Below are 11481 nucleotides of genomic sequence, written 5' to 3'. Positions count from 1 at the left end.
AACTTGAGTGTGCATCTTTTTTTTTTTGTAAAATCTGTAAATAACACATGACCAAATGAACATATTGTATAGAACTATTTTTTATTTAAGTGACACTAACAATTATACTGTTACTGATAGAGCATGTTTCTGGGTTGATATACTCGACCATCGTTGTCATTAACCGTCCTTACTGTGGTGTTTTTCTCCAAATGCCTTCCAACCCGTCATAAATTAAAGTGAGTATCTGTTGCCTTTAAAGCACTCCATCATAGCCAGTTCATGTAGTGATGCAAGAAATTACAGTTTGTATTATGTCTTAAGAATAAACGGTTAAGTTTTCCATCTTGCGCTGAGTTTGTCATGCCCTTTAGTTTCATGCAAGACCATTTCGAGGCAATCCAGACAAATGAAAATCTTTATGCATTGTTGGGCTTTAATGTATTTGATGGTATAAAGACCAACATCTTGCAATAGACATTTAGACCGAATTACACAATCTTTTTTTTTTTTTTTTTTTTTTTTTTAACCACAAAACCTATGCTGTGTTGAAGAAAATTTGGGGTGATTCTGCACTCATGAATCACTCCATGAGGTTGGGGGGGCAAGCAAACTGGTAAGATAAAGGACACTTGGCTATAATATGCTTTAAAGTGGCTGGGCTGTCTCTTAAATATAACTTTTTACAGTGTGCTAAATGTTACTCATGATAGTTTTATAGAAGTGGCTTTTGCAACATTTTTGGCGGATCTTACCACACTTTGAATTGCTTTGGGACTCAATATAGTTGGAGCTGAACATCGGCTAAAGCAGACATTGCCAGCTATCCCATTCTCCTCTAAACTTGGAACAGGATGTAGTGTCTGTCAAGTGCAAGTCTAAGCGTCAGCTCTGCGGGACCACGAGAATCTATAGCGTAATAGTTATTTGCACAGATTGCTAAGAAACAGAGTACAAAAGTATAAACTTATTGAAACACACTGCGATTTTAACTTTAAAACTCAAATACTACTGGGGTAGTAAGGTGAGTAAAAAGATGACCACTGTCGCTCTGCAAAAGAAGGTCTGGGTAAAGGAGCAGTTTGTTACACCATTTAATGTGTGAGGGCGTAGACTCTTAAAAAGAGGACTTACATTCACATACCTTTTGCAATCACTTCTGTGAGATAAGAGGCAGCATCAGGCCAGAAGCATCATGTTTTGGAAGATAATGGCCATGACTGCTTTGAGCAGGTTCTGGTGGCTCCTTGGAAGTTTTTAACTAAAGGTCAACGCTGTGGCACACGGTTTGTATACAGCTTATATGGTTTAGTCATTTGAAACCGATAAGTAAAAAGAATTCTGGCAGGATGCCTACATATAAATAAATATGGTATCGCTGGTTTTATAATAGATTATTAATAGCTCATTGTAAACGGTCGCACTTCACTATTCTTTCATCTACTGTGCAGTATCAGTATGTTGAACCTTAAGATGCCTCATGATCACTGTTGTGCTTAAACCTCAATCTGCCTTCACTTTGTTTGACTCCATTAATGGTTAACACATCACAGTCACTATAATAATGGAAAATAACTCACTCTTTTATCTAAATACACCGACTAATAGGATTGTGCGCACTGATTTTATAAACCGTTCACGTGTGTTCTGCAAAGTGTATGTAGATGCCAGTTCTGGAAACTTTTGTTGCAGGTCTAATAAAGCAAACCTTGCGAGAGAGAAAAATGATCGTGATAAATCTCTGCCGTTTAAATGTTTGTTTTTGGGGGGTGAAGAAAAGAGGCACCTAATGAAACAAATTCCCTTTTTTAATTTTTGGCCCAATGGAGAGAAGTTTTCTTCAAACATTTCAGATTCTAAGCTTAGTACCCCTTGAGTGTGCCTCTCTGTGCCAATTATTATCAATTGGTTTAATGCATATTGGTTGGTTTATATATATATATATATTTAATTCATATACATCTATCCAATTATCGAGTTTAACATCCCGTTATTAAAGCAGGCTTTCAAGGCCGCGCAGAATTTACAGTTTTGTAGGCGTTTAGATTGGACAGCTTTAGGACTATATTAAAGCTATGCAATTAGTCTGTTTAGGTCCATTTTCTACTATTTGCAAATTTGGCATTTCCCCAGAATGCTTTTTTCTGATGCCCTGTTTCTTCTTTCCTTTTACAGAACAACTGGAGTAATCCCCTTAAATATTTTTGCAGAAATGTAAGGTTGCTCTGTTGCGTGCATGTGTGTGTGTGTTTTAGAAAGTTACCAAATAAAAGTTCTTAAGAAAAGCCCTTTGCATGTGCTTAAAAAAAAAAAAATAAAGTTATATATCGGCGAAAAAAAGTCAAGACAGCAGTTGGAAGCTTCATACGAGGAATACATTTCGCTGTGCAGAGAAAACGCAATATTTATCCTTTTAAATTGTTAATCCTTTTGTTGCTGGAAGGAAAACTTGCATCCCATCCAGTACTTGGTCCCTCTAGCATCAGATGACGTAAGCTTAAGCAGTGTCGCCAAGTTTCCATGTTTCCCGCCATGTAATATGTCATTAGTTCATGTACAATGTCACTGTAGTGCATGCTTTAAGTTGTAAGTAGCCAAATGTCTGTATTGTATCATTTCCATTATAAACAGCTATGTACAATATGCACTTCTATTTATACTGTATATTCATTGAAAAACGCTGCAGATGTCCGAGTGTTGTAAACCTCCAGTTCACCATTTCAAAAGCTGTTTATTTTTTTTTTCATTGTGCAAACGTCATTTTGCACTGTGATCATGTAACTTATAAATTATAAAGTGTTTATAAAAGATTTTGGTGCAATACAAATAGTGATGCTTTTGGGGAAAAAAGTCAATTTATTGCAAAAGCATGTATGGGATTTTTTTTTGTTTTTGAATAATTGTAAATAAGTCCAGTTTTATTCGATGCTGGTATAAGCATTGTACAGACATCCTGGTTTGAGGTAAATAAAAGTCTGTTCCACCATGGACTCTGTTAACGCGGATGGTGTGGTTTTATGCTGTTTACATTTTATCGTTATTGAATGCTTCCTTCTATTATTGCATCATAGTGTCCTATCAAGACTTGGTTCTTATATGTTCTTGCCGGATTTATCCTTCTATTCACCCAAGAAAAACCTTTGTGAAATGTTGAGACAAACTCAGAAGGCCGTTTATTAGTATGGAGGTGATTCTGTCACCTTCTTGGGATTTGTCATGACCTTGTTCGACCCAAATTTCTGTTATGAGTAAAATATATATAACAATCTTAACAATTTATAAACTTAACAGCTACTGTAGAAGAGATCAAAACATATCCATTTACTTTTCTCATTTAGACTGTTTGCCACCCTTGGCATTTACAGGTAGAGCGAGTGCTTTGTCCTGTACTGTTAAAGATGCCATTATAATTTTTATACCAGGATTGACTCCAACACGTTTCAGTATTTTCTTCATTTTTGTCTCTTCAAGCAAGGACATTGTGTCCCTACATATAACATTTCAGTTGATTATCTTCCATTATACTGAAGCATACCAAATAAGATGCTCTTAACTGTGTTGTACAACAGATGTTTAGAACTTAATGGATCCGAAAAAGATGGTTGCTTCGTCAGAGTGACCCAGCTCATGCAATCGTCTCTCGTAATATATTTCCCTTAGACCCAGGGTGACAGCTCAACGTAATACAGAATGCACGGTGTGTCAAATGCAGGTAACATTTTCTCTTGTAATGGGTTTAATGGGTAAAACCAGTTACGCTTAAGTTGAACTATTATTAATGTGTATTTCCCCAGAAAAAAACCCCTAGGAGCTAAAGATAGGTATTTTTGCCATATGTCTCATGGGAGCTGAGAAGAATACAATTTTGTCTGCCGTGTAATTAAATATGAGTAAGGTCTAATAGGCTAGCCTACAAAATGTCTGCTTCAGTGCCTGTTCAACTGTTACTGTAAGTTACATTCCAAGGAATCATTAATGCATTCTTTCAAATGGAACAGAGATTTGTTGTTGTGACCTGTAATACATTTTCCAAATCCTATAGCTTAAAAAAAAGTCACGTGAAAGATGTATAAAAAGAGTTTCACTATGAAATACACAAACTTCTACAACTGTGTCCTTTATTGGTTTGGTTCCATTTGTTTGAGACAACAATGTACATGATTAGGACATTAACACTGACAGATGCAATGGATTTCACAAGTGTAGTTTTTAAGGGACTATACAGTCCCTTGCAAAAGTACTTTTCCGCCCCCCCTTTGGCAATTTTCCTATTTTGTTGCATTACAACCTGGAATTCAAATGAATTTGTTGGGGGGTTTGTATCGTTTGATTTACACAACACGCCTACCACTTTGAAGATGCAAAATATTTTTTTATTGGGAAACAGGAAGAAAAAAAAAACTTGAGTGTGCAGAATTATTTACCTCCCCAAAGTCAATACTTTGTAGAACCACCTTTTGTAGCAATTACAGCAGCAAGTCTCTTTAAGGCAAACCTCCTCCAGCTCCTTCAAGTTGGATGGGTTCCACTGGTGTACAGCAATCGTCATGCCACAGATCGGGGCTTTGACTAGGCCATTTCAAGACATTGAAATGTTCCCCTTAAACCACTCGAGTGTTGCTTTAGCAGTATGCGTAGGGTCATTGTCCTGCTTGAAGGTGAACCTCAGTCCCAGTCTCAAATCTCTGGAAGACTGAAACAGGTTTCCCTCAAGAATTTCCCTGTATTTAGTGCTATCCATCATTCCTTCGATCCTGACCAGTTTCTTCTGTCACTGCTGATGAAAAACAGACCTGCAGCATGATGTTGCCCCCACCATGCCTGGTTCTTGGTGTGATGAGGTGTTGGGTTTGCGTCAGATATCCCAACGTTTCCCTTGATGGCCAAAAAGCTCAATTTTAGTCTCATTTGACCAGAGTACCTTCTTCCATCTATTTGGGGAATCTCCCACATGCTTTTTGGCGAACAGCAAACAAGTTTGCTTATTTTATTCTTTTTGCAATGGCTTTTTTCTGGCCACTCTTTCATAAAGCCCAGCTCAGTGGAATGTACGGTTAAAAGTGGCCCTGTGGACAGATACTCCAATCTCCGCTGTGAAACTTTGCAACTCCTTCAGTTATATTTGGTCTCTTTGTTGCCTCTCTGATTAATGCCCTCCTTGCCTGGTCCGTGAGTTTTTGGGGGTTGCCCTCTCTTGGTAGGTTTATTGTGGTGCCATATTCTTTCAATTTTTTAGTAATGGATTTAATGGTTCTCTGTGGGATGTTAAAAGTTTCAGATTTTTTTTCTAACACAACCCTGATCTGTACTTCTCCACAACGTTGTCCCTGACCTGTTTGGAGAGCTCCTTGGTCTTCAAGGAGAGCTCCTTGGTGGTGCCCCTTGCTCAGTACTGTTGCAGACTCTGGGGGACTTTATTTAACCAATTATGTGACTTCTGACGGTAATTGTTTGCACCCAGGGGCGGGCTGGGCCGGGGGGCAGGGGGGCAATTGCCCCCCAGGCCGCCCTAAATCCGGGCCTGTGGGCCGGACGGACGACCGGCAGACGAGCATTCAATGCAGCCGCAAAGTTAAAAACTAAGCGGCCGCGAGCAAGATTGAATGCGGCCGTCATGCCAGTAGCGTACCTGGCGGGGGGGCACGCCTTCAGAAACGATGCGCGCGGCAACTGTGGCTGTGCGCCGGGACTTGATGTCAAATCCCGGCGCACAACACTGAAGCCACGCCCACCGTCTTCCGCGCTCAGTACACCGGAAGGACAGGAAGAAGAAGAAGAAGAGGAGGAGGAGGAGGAAAAGTGAGAGTGAAAGAAGAAAAGGTAGGACAAGATTCAGGGAGAGTGGATTAGTAAGTGTGTGAGAGTGATGGGTGTTATGCTGAATGTAAGTGTGTGAGAGTGATGGGTGTTATGCTGAATGTTTGTGAATGAGGGTTTCAGATAGCATGGATGTGTAAGTGTTGGGTTATAGCTTGGCATAGGGAGTCCATCATCACATTCCTTTCATGCCCAGATTCCAGCATGTACTGGCTGCCTAGGCATGATAGGAGTGTGATTGCTGTTATAAATTATTTTTTGGTCCAACTTTGGTGTGTTAACACTTTTATTGGACAGAATAATTCAATGACAGTATTAATATATATATATATATATAATTGCAAACAGCAATCACACTCCTATCATGCTAAGTCAGCCAGCACATGCTAGAACCTGGGCATGATAGGATCATGATTGTTTTTATATATATGTGTGTGTATATATATATATATATATATATATATGTTAATATTGTTATTGATTTTTTTGTCTAATTTTTGTGTTACTTTTAATAAAGTATTTTAAAGTTTTTTTTGGTTTTTTTTCAGTTTTGGCCAAGTGAATGCTGAATTTTCAGTTTCGGTCCAGAATTTTCATTTCGGTGCATATACTATGCCAGTCACTAGTGTTAAGCCTACACCACATCAATGTTTGGCTTAGTATATAGTGATAGGGGTTGTCAGTGTCTGGCTCAATGTATAGGCACACATTGACGGTGGTACCGCATAATCCCTAAGTATATAATGATAATAATTTTGCTGTACCCCTGCCAATGTTTGCCTAACCATAGAAACTATGCAGTTTTAAAGTGTGTGTGTGTGGGTCTTATTTAGGGGCTTCATAGCATAGGAATACATATGCACGAACCACTTTTCCATTTTATTTTTTTTTAGCATTTTTTTTTTAAAAAAACACTTTTTTTACTTTGTCAATTTGGTCTATTCTGTCTATGTCCATTACAGGAAATCCAAATAAAAATCCATTTTAAGTTCAGGTTGTAATGCAGCAAAATGGGGAAAATGCCAGGGTGGGTGAATACTTTTGCAAGACACTGTAGTGGTAGGTTACTTATAAAACATATAGTTTGGCTAGAGCATCAAGAGCACTTATACTGTATGACCAAAGGTCATTGAGTTTAGGTGCTTCAATCATACCCATTGCTACCAGGTGTATCACTCCAAGCAGATAGGCAGCCATCTCCTTAAAAAAACATTGGCAGTAGAAAGAGTGATACTGAAGAGCTCAGTGACCTTAAACGTGCCACATAGAAAACCACCTTTGCTATAAGTCACTTTGTGAAATTTCTGCCCTGGTCCACTGTAAGTGCTATTATTGTGAAATGGAAGTGTCTAGAAGTAACAACAGCTCAGCCACAAAGCTCTGGACCATACACTCTCACAAAGTACTGAAGTGCATAGCGCGTACAAGTTGCCTGTCCTTTCTAGCATCACTTACTACAAAGTTCTCCACTGCTTTCTGGAAGCAACATCAGCTCAAGCACTGTGCGTCGGGAGCTTCATAAAATAGTTTTCCATGGCCGAGCAGCTACGGGCAAGCTGAAGGTCACTATGCGCAAAGCCAAGCGTCAGCTATAGTAGTCTAAAGTGGAAACATGTTCCCTGGAGTGATGAATCATCAGGAAGTCTGATGGACAAATCTGGGTTTGATGGATGCCAGGAGAAAGCTACCTACCTGACTGCATAGTGCCTGGGCTAGAGCTCTTAGTACCATGGATGGTAATATTAATGCTGACCACACAAAGACATTTTAGACAATTGTATGCTTTCAACTTTGCAGCACCAGTTTGGCAAAGGCCCTATTCCAGCCTGACTGTCCACCTGTGCGCAAACCAAGGTCCATAAATAAGTGGTTAGGCGAGTTTGGTGTGAAGGAACTTGACTGGGCCCGTCTTTGTGGTTAGAGAGTAGGCTTTAAAAAAATATTTTTTATGTGACTTTTATATGAGTTTTTGATAGGAAGAGAAATATTATATTTTATTTACACAATTAAATTTATGAACCAGTTTTCTGGTGTTTCCATACATGTTGTTATGACTGTAGAACAATCATACCCAGCAGACAATGAGCTCCCAGAAAAAGTAGACCACCTGGTAGCTAAGAAGGATTCTTCTTCCTAAGTAGATAGACTTGGGAGGTGTCAATTGAAAGAGTTAACCAAAAAGTTTCAAGAAGAAGCAAAAGGTTACCAAGGGACCCCCAGCAGATGAGATAAGAGAGGCATTAGGCAGCAAGCTGAATATTTACAGTAAACAGTAAGACTTATATTTGGTCAATAAGTTAGTGGGCTCATCAACTGAATTCCTTAAAGGCAACAAAACAAGACTCCATGTTTATCATAAACATAAAAGTGTGTTACTTTGTTATGCAAATAAACATGAATAATGCAAGAGGCTACTTTCTACTACCCCCTATAACAATAATGTTTTTGGGGATTTGTAGAGTTTTAATACAGCTTCATGACCTATTTAAGTTATTTGTGTAATTGTATAAAAATGTATTTTATTCACACAACGTATTTTATAAAGATCTCCTGTTTCTATTCACATGACTTTTAGAACACCGTGACACACTCATCCCCAACAAACATTCTGAGTCCTAGAAAAAGGGACATCAGAGGAAAGAAGGACACATTGTCCTCATCCTCCACCAATTCTTCTGCCAATGGGTTTTTTGAATCATAATCTATAAGCTATTCATTAACTCTTGATAATAAAAGTGCTAAGATTTTATGAGTAGTAGGCCTTTGTCTAGGCTTGATAAGCTCCTATTCCAATTTACCGTTCCCAATTATACTTTGTGGAAAAATCTAATTGCTATCAATTCCTATTACTTTTGTAACGATACAAGCTTGTTGATTTTGACTTGTGCAAATAGCATCACGAGAACTCGAATAGCGATATAAAGAAGGAGAATATTAAAATATTCTAGTGCTGCTATAAAACATCCCGTGTATTGGGTTAATGTGTGTAAAATGACATATACTCAGTGGACAGTGTACCGCGTGTTAAGTTAAGCATTACTACCAGTGTCTCTTATACATAGGCTGGGAACCGAGCCAAATCTTTACAGCCTACTGAGCTCAATATGAAATTCTATGCAGATTTGTCAGACTCTGATGTAGTGGTTACGTTCGACGTTACAAGGATTTTGTTAATAATATGTTTACATCTTTGGAAAATCAAAGATGAAAGCATAAAACAAACCCTAGCAAATCTTCCTTATTTGGCTCTCCATGGCTTTTTAGATTCCCCAGCTCAAATGCTTTCGAGAAGCACGGGGGATTTTTCAGGGAGTTAAAGCACCAGTATTTATGCTTTATGTATACATTGTTTACACTGGAATCTCATAAAAATCATTTTTTAGATGTACATTTCAGCATATCCTATCATCCTGCTATAGAGATATATAAAGCAGTTACAGACTGAGCTGCTACCCGCCCATAGGCAGGGTACCAAAACTAGGACTCTCCATGCTTGCACTACTTAGTAAATAACTAATTAATACAGTGCTGCAATTAACATGTACAGATCTATAATGCTTGCTCGGGGCTCTGACATGGCCTCTGACTTGGCTGAAACTGCTGCTGCTTAACAGTCAGGTTACAAAGGAGGTCTCTGATCTTCCCAACTCACTCATTCACACTATGGGGTCTGTGCCTATCGGCCCCTCGTTCTTAAGAGGCAGAGCACCAGGGTATGACATCATCTACTGGTCGTGTTTAACAGTAAGGATGGAGACTACAGAGGGGGCAGCCAGTGGAGCTGCCCTGGGTCAGGCCTAGGATAGGGTCCAACATGAATATATTATATCCAACTGGGAAGCTGCTACGGCCCGTTCTGCCACAGCATTTGTACATTATGTGGAATTTTATTTAGCCATTTCATTTAACTGTTAGGGTGGTTTAGCTAATGAATTAAGTTACAAGAGACGGCTCTGCAGGGCCTAGTAAAGTGCAACTACTTGCCCCGGGGGTTAAGCCCCTGTTCTACTATGGACTGACTACAAAGCCTGTCAAAAGAGCTCTTTTTTCCACCTCTTGCATTTTGCCATCTTTGTTACACTTTTTTGTAAAATGCTGACAGCTTACATTTTACTTAAAACTTCCAACCACTGTCTTTGGCAGGAGAAATGTTAGCCTTTATTAAACCCTGAGCTCGAGTTAAACTGTGTGTCAATAATCATAAATGGATATAAAACAAAATGTAAGCTGCTGTTTTGCAGTTTGCGTGATGGATAAATAAGTAACTTATTGATCAGTGATATATAAAAAATATGTATATCTTTGGCAAAAAGACCACTGTGGCGGTTATACATCTACTTGTATCATATGTGGGAAAGGTTTAGAGTACTGCCACTGTATCATTTACTGGCACCATTAGTTTTGTCATGAGCCTGGCTCCCCTTCTTTCTCTCCCAACATTGCTGGTCTGCTTATGAAAAGCGAGTCTGGCTGCCCGGCTTCACTCAAATCATCCTCTACTTCTACTCAACTTTCTCTTTCACCCCTGCCTCTTTCTGCCTGCCTCTACTCCCCACTCATTTCTCTTATACGCCTCAAAACGCTTTCCCCAGTCATTCCCCAGTCATTCCCATCCATTTGTCAATAACTCTTAGTCTTCCTTTTATGAAGTAAGATATTTAACATGTGTCAAAAAATCCACAACTCAGTAGCCATACATATGCCAATTAGCGAACCACCTTATACATACATATCAGTATATAATATGCGGATGGATTAAATGCTAGCCCACCTTTCTCTCCACAGCTTCAGCTACCCTTTCTCGCAACCTGCTCTCTCTGTTAAGACCCATATCACTTGTCCATCTGTCACTCCTATCTCTGAGCTTAGCTATGTCTTGAGGGGTTGGGGTGTCTATGCCAATTGTAACTATGCCCTACATGCTATGTCCATTAATAATTATATGTAATTGTATAAAATTATATCATCATATATAGTTACATATATATCCCTCGTCCACGCTTCCAGTCTATGCCCTGCTACACTCATACCAACCCCCTCTCTCCTTGGCCTTTTTTTTACTCTTAGGTCCCTATCAGATGCCAGTCAACAGCCTTTTGTTTTATTGCACAACAGATTACACTGAGTTTTTTGTTTGTTGACATTTTCTGTACTTTTTTGTGTAGAATAGGTAGAGAAATAAAAAATATTCCTAATTAGAAACCAGTAGCCTAAAATTTGTGTTAAAAGCAATTATAGAGAGCTAAAAATCCCAGATCGCTTTGGAGTGGTAGTCAGATAAATAACTGGGACACATAGTCCCTTCAGCTTTAGCGTTATTAATACGTTCTGTGCTTGTTCTTATTTTGCCTAGAATGCTCTGTGATACAATGACCTACATCAAGGAGCCACCTATTTAATGCGACTATTGAAATCTTCTCCACAAAAAACAAACAGTCGAACGGTCAAATAGCCTAAATGGCCTCATAACAGAGCTGTCCGTAGCACATCTGGTAAACAAGACGTTTACTACATGCTACCTAGTTCTGTCTTACATGCTTACTGTAGACTGCACCGAAAACCCAAATGTCTGTATGTGAAGTATCATAAAAATATACAAGAAGAAATCAGAGCCGTGTGGGAAGGGATTGGCCTCCTGTCAGTCTTCTCGTGTGCAATCATGTGTACCGCCATTGAAGCCAGTAA

Source organism: Sceloporus occidentalis, unplaced genomic scaffold, assembly GCF_023333645.1.
Source record: "Sceloporus occidentalis isolate IW3139 unplaced genomic scaffold, rSceOcc1.0.p SCAF_48, whole genome shotgun sequence".
Lineage (NCBI taxonomy): Eukaryota > Metazoa > Chordata > Lepidosauria > Squamata > Phrynosomatidae > Sceloporus > Sceloporus occidentalis.
This window is presented reverse-complemented; position numbering follows the sequence as displayed.